General features: G+C 29.0%; 1 non-coding gene across 1 annotated transcript in view; it reads left to right on the top strand.

Moving 5' to 3' along the window:
* LOC106681168 (uncharacterized) overlaps positions 1-3,307 on the top strand; it is a 7,510-nt gene extending 4,203 nt beyond the window's left edge. Inside the window, exons 3-4 of the transcript XR_010844786.1 lie at positions 218-352; positions 2,845-3,307. This is a non-coding gene — a transcript (uncharacterized protein). The remainder of the gene's footprint in view (positions 1-217; positions 353-2,844) is intronic.
* Positions 3,308-5,451: the final 2,144 nt, after the last annotated feature.

The raw sequence follows: 5,451 nt of genomic DNA, 5'->3' as shown, positions 1-5,451 counted from the left end.
CTATTAGATATGGGTATAATAATCAATCTCTAAGTAATATCAGGCGAATAATGGAATATAGATTGGAACTAGGCATTAGGCACATTAGACAGTCAATGGGCCATGAACCAGTGTTGTAAAGAAGCCTCCCATTGGCAGGGGATTAATCCTGATAGTTTTTTAACCCACGTAAACTCTTAAATTTACATGCCATTGATGAAAATATATTGTTTTGTAGCTCCACTGATAATTGAAGAAGAAGACATAATGGAGTGTGTTGACCCAATGCTCGCTGATCCTCTCCTTTTTTCTGACTGCTTGGAACTCGGTTTTCAACCATATGAGTTGATTGATCCTCGGCTGTAACATCAAGGTGAAATGTACGCTACATATTTCTAATTCTTGTCACTTTTTAGTTATTTGAAGATATAAATCATTTAGCCTAAGGATTAGAAACTATCTGAAAAACAATTAAATTGGACACAGTGTCCCTGTCTATTGCTCCTATTTTAATGTTGTTCAGTCAATTTGTAGTATTATTTATTATTAAGCATCAAACATCATGCTCAAAGTACTTTTCCAACTATATGAGCCCTTGGAAACATGAAAATTAATTTTTCTTTTAATAGGATGCACTGGATTATTGAATTTATTAGTGGATTCTACTGTGGTATTCTTTATTTGCTTTAGCATTTTTACCAGAGTAATTAAAATGTAAACAATGTAAAAAAAAAATTAGTAATAACCTGATTGATTATTATAAGATGATGTTTAATTTGTGGTTTGGGTTGTAGATATTATGTACAACTCCAACTATACATTAATTATCAATAGCTCCTAGAATCTTATACCACTGCAATATTTGTTGGGGAGTTAATTAATATAAAGTCATTGAATAGATATTGATAGAAAACAAATATTTTTTGAATTTCATATTGTACAACATTAAATGTTTTTGTGGTGTATTGCATGAATTAGCTAAATTCAAAATCTTATCAAAGTAAAAGGTCCATCAAATAATCCTTACCTATTATGGAAATGGAAGTTGTTGTTCTAAGTTCTAAGTTCTAAATTGTATCTTATTTTAAGCAACAGAAATAATGGTTTCAATGGACCAACTTTATAAATATACTTACAGGCAGCCCTTGACTTTCACACAATTTGCTATTTCTTACATTTTCAAAGATTCAACTGTTTAATCCTCTGCTATTGGATGAGATGAGATGGGTTCACTTTGGAAAAAAACACCTAATCGTACATTTTTATCAATGGGAGAATCAGTTGCTCCTGGACATAAGCCTTCCAAAAACTGATTGACATTACTTCTTGGAAGAAACTTAGCTGGTGATTTAAAATTGAAGCCATTGTTAGTTTACCAAGCAGAAAATCCCAGAGCTTGAAAGGAAAAAGTAAAGAATTGCTTTACTTTGGAAATCAAATAAAACTACATATCTTGACAAATTTTTGACTATTAAGGAAGAATGTGATCCCAATGGAGAACGTATATCTTAAGTACATAGGGCAATTGAGAAAGACACAGCATGTTACAGAAATCTTTATCAAGAAAAGAAAAAAAATGGGTGGTATTCAACTAACTATTAGCTACTTGATAAGGGAAACACTCGAAACACCTCTTTAACTTTATGATATATACATATTGATAGATAAATACTTGAAAAGACAGTTTTAGTGCATATTTTTTTACATCCATCTACTTTTGAACACTCCACATTCACACACACTTTCAGGAACCAATAACGTGAGAAAGTTGAGGGCCTACTGTATTGTATACTTCAATTCAAAGAATCAAGGTTGGTTAATGTTATTCAATTCTTTATTTTTTTTTAACTTATGAATTCAAATAAAACTTCTGATACTGTATAAATATAACAGCCAATTAAACATGTTATTTATTCAAAAAATCTTCTTAGAGCAAATTTTAAGAATGTTTCTGCACAAGTAAAAAAAAGATTATTGCATAGGTTTACTTTTTTATTACACGAAACTAGTTCACTTTTCTGTTTCTAGATGACTGAACAATTACTAACTACTACTATCAATTACTTCTATTTGTACAAAATGAGTTTATACAATAAATTATTGATATTAAAATATTTTTACTGCTCAAAATTAGCTTTTATCTGTGATTTTGTTTTAGGGCACAAAATGATATAATATTTTTTAAGTGGTTAATGTATTAAAATACAAATTGTATAGTTAAAAATCAACAATGCCTAGAATAAATACTTAGTTCCTCATAAACAGTTATCTATTGCTCATTCCTTCCTTTAGTTAAATGTTGAAGACCAGTTTGCAATATTACAGAATAATAATAATGGAGAGGATTCCAAGTTCCTATATTTAAATATTTGAGTTTGATATCGTTGATGTTATTTGTTTTTAGTCCATTTCTACTACTACTATTATTATTAATATTAATATTACTACTACTACCACGACTACTATCTTTACTACCATTAAAACTATCACTCTGGTACCACGGTAATATAATAGTACAGTCACCAAATTACCAAATCACAAAAAATTGTACATCTAAAATTAAGCATGTTCATAGGCCTATCTTTATTGATATTAGTTCTCACTCTATTAGTACTTATTGAACCATATATTAAACATCATAATAATAAATCTGAATTTTAATATACAAAATTCCTGGTACATTATTTAAAACTATAAACAATTCAGTATATTTATACTTTTTCACCTTGTTTCTTTTGTACATTTTCTTTTCTTTTTTAGAAGTAATCAGAAATATTTTTGATCATATTTAATATCCATCCAATGATGTTTCTATTAAATATCATCCTACTAATTTTTCTTTTCTTTTTTTTTTCTTTTTTCTAGGTTTCTTTTTGACATAAGGAGCATTATACATTCTTTTTGCATCAGAAATGAGGATTGATAAAAATAAAGCATCATGGTTAAATTATTAATGTTTGTGCCAAATAGCACGAGTCATCTTCCTATATTAGACAAAATAAATAAAAATTAAAATGAAGTGCCAAAAATAACTACATAGTTCCAAAATAACCTCACCTGTGACAGAAATAAAGTGCTAGTGTTAAATAAGATTTAGTAAAAGACATACTATAAAGTGTGATTACTCGGGATTTCGGGTGTTACTTGAACCCAAAACATGAAAGTGTTTAAATCTGTAATAGCAGTTATTATCTTGCTATTATAGCTAATTACAGATGTAAGTACATTTTTGTTTTAGGTCCAAGTTACACTTCATGTGGCAAATAATTCCATTTTATGGTATAGTATTCTATTTCAAGGAAATCAATAATAAAATGCTTTATTGCTTGGATTTTTTTTTCTGATAGACAATGATTAAATCTGGTCATTTAAAAATTTTCCTTGATGTTGATGTTAGAAAAATAATAATTGATTTAAAATGATTCTTGTAAACAGAAATATACAAATAAATTTGTTCATGTATTTATGTCTGTATTACTTTTGCTTACTGGTACATGGAATATATGGTAAGAGGAAGTGTTGCAAAATTTCGAATTTGAGTTTTCAAGAGAATAATAGAATAGAATTTTGAGGTCTCTTGAGTTGGGATAACCAAGTCTCGCAAAAATTTTTTTTTTTTTTGGTTTGTGATTTTTTGACAATCATAAAAAGAGCTATAAACAGAAACCATGCGGGGATTTTTCACCTAAGTGAGTAGTTGGGGGGAGAGAGAATTTAGGGTAAAATGGCTTTTAAATATAGAGCGCTAGTGCAGTGCCACACAAGTCCTTCAACTAGTTTTTTTAGTTAATCCTTAGACACTTTTTCTATTACTAACAAGTTATTATTTTTCCTTAGGTTTGGAATTTCAGAATAAAGGCACCTTTTGGGGCCCATGACCTTTTTGTTTCTCGGGTCCGGGTCAGATTTATTTTAGGGATCTGGGGTGGACTCATTTTTAGGGCCTGAGCAGATTATTTGAACTTTAGAAAATAGAAGAATGTCAGGATAGAGTTATTTTTGAGGTCTTTGATGGATATAATTTTGGACCATTGGGTAACTTTGTTTTAGTGGCCCGGGACGGATTATTTTTTGAGTTCGAGGTGGCTAAGTTTTGCTGCCTGGGCCTGATACAATTTTAAGTTCTTGAGAAAATTTGTTTTAGGGGTCCGTGGTGGACCTATTTTTGAGCTTGGGCTGGATTCATTTTTGAGGTCTGGCTGGATAAGTTTTGATGCATGGGGCTGTTACAAAAACAATAAGTTTTTGGGCAAATATATGAGAACAATGTTTTTCCACCTATCATTATTGCATTTGGTAAGGTTGATGTATTGCGATAGTTCACGGTCAAGGCATATACATATGGCAGTTAAACACGACAGTTAATGCGACTGTTAGTCCATTGACATTACTTCTACTGTTAATGATCACTCCGAACCCAGTTTTTTAAATTTTAAATTGTGTTTTAAAATTTAACTAATAACTATGTTATAAGTCATTTGCAAACTCAAATCAGTTTCCAGAATACCCTTTTCATGTAATTACTGATTTTCTTCCTATTAAACACCAGTATTTTGTTTCACAAAATATTCTGAATACTTAAGTTTTTAAACCAAAAGACATGAATGGCCACATAATATCTGTTTAACTATTAGATGATCATTTGAAAATCATTCAGGTAATCTGATCATGATTTAAAGTCGTAAGCTTTCAAGAATTCTGTAAGTGCAACTCTTATGAATCAATTACCTCTTATTGCTAAAGTTGAAATCACAAGACCCTCTCGAGTTATGTAAGTTTTACAAAGATGTTAGGAAATTGTATCTATTTCAAAGCCAGAAACTTAGTAAATACTTTCAAAGTCAAAAATAAAGGAGCTTAACCATTTTTTCATGGGCAAATCTATAAATACACACTATTATAATAATAAGGTAATCAAACAGCATTTCAAGTTATTATAAGTTAACATTCATTTCATTTTCAGATAAAAATAAGATCATTATTAAAATAAAATAAAATTCAAAAAAAGTTAAAATTGATGTAGAAATAAATATTTTTGAACAAAACTTTAAAAATTGGAAAATTTTAATTAATTTTCTAAATCTGATTTAAGAGGAAAATACCAAATGACTTTTTTTTTTTATCATTGTCTATAAATGTAATACATATGACTAAAAAAGTAACATAAGTTGTAAAATTTGTTTTGTATTTATTTATTGTTTCACATAGATAGTATCAAGTACTAAGAGTAAGGAATTTTTACAGAAAGATAAAACTATATTTAGATATTTACATTATACAGCTGTTTAAATAAATATAATTTTTGATATAACTGAAAAAAATGGTGTTTTTAATTCATACTCCTTTGATTTCAAGATATGTATATATTTTCTATATTCTATTTCTATATTCAAAATCTTCGAGTCTGGCACCCGGGACTGCTTTACAAACTCCGTATATTCTTACCTCCTACATATTTTCTCATCATCCGTT

The sequence above is a fragment of the Halyomorpha halys genome, unplaced genomic scaffold (assembly GCF_000696795.3).
Source record: "Halyomorpha halys isolate HHAL.00 unplaced genomic scaffold, Hhal_1.1 Scaffold315.1, whole genome shotgun sequence".
NCBI lineage: Eukaryota > Metazoa > Arthropoda > Insecta > Hemiptera > Pentatomidae > Halyomorpha > Halyomorpha halys.
This window is presented reverse-complemented; position numbering and strand designations above follow the sequence as displayed.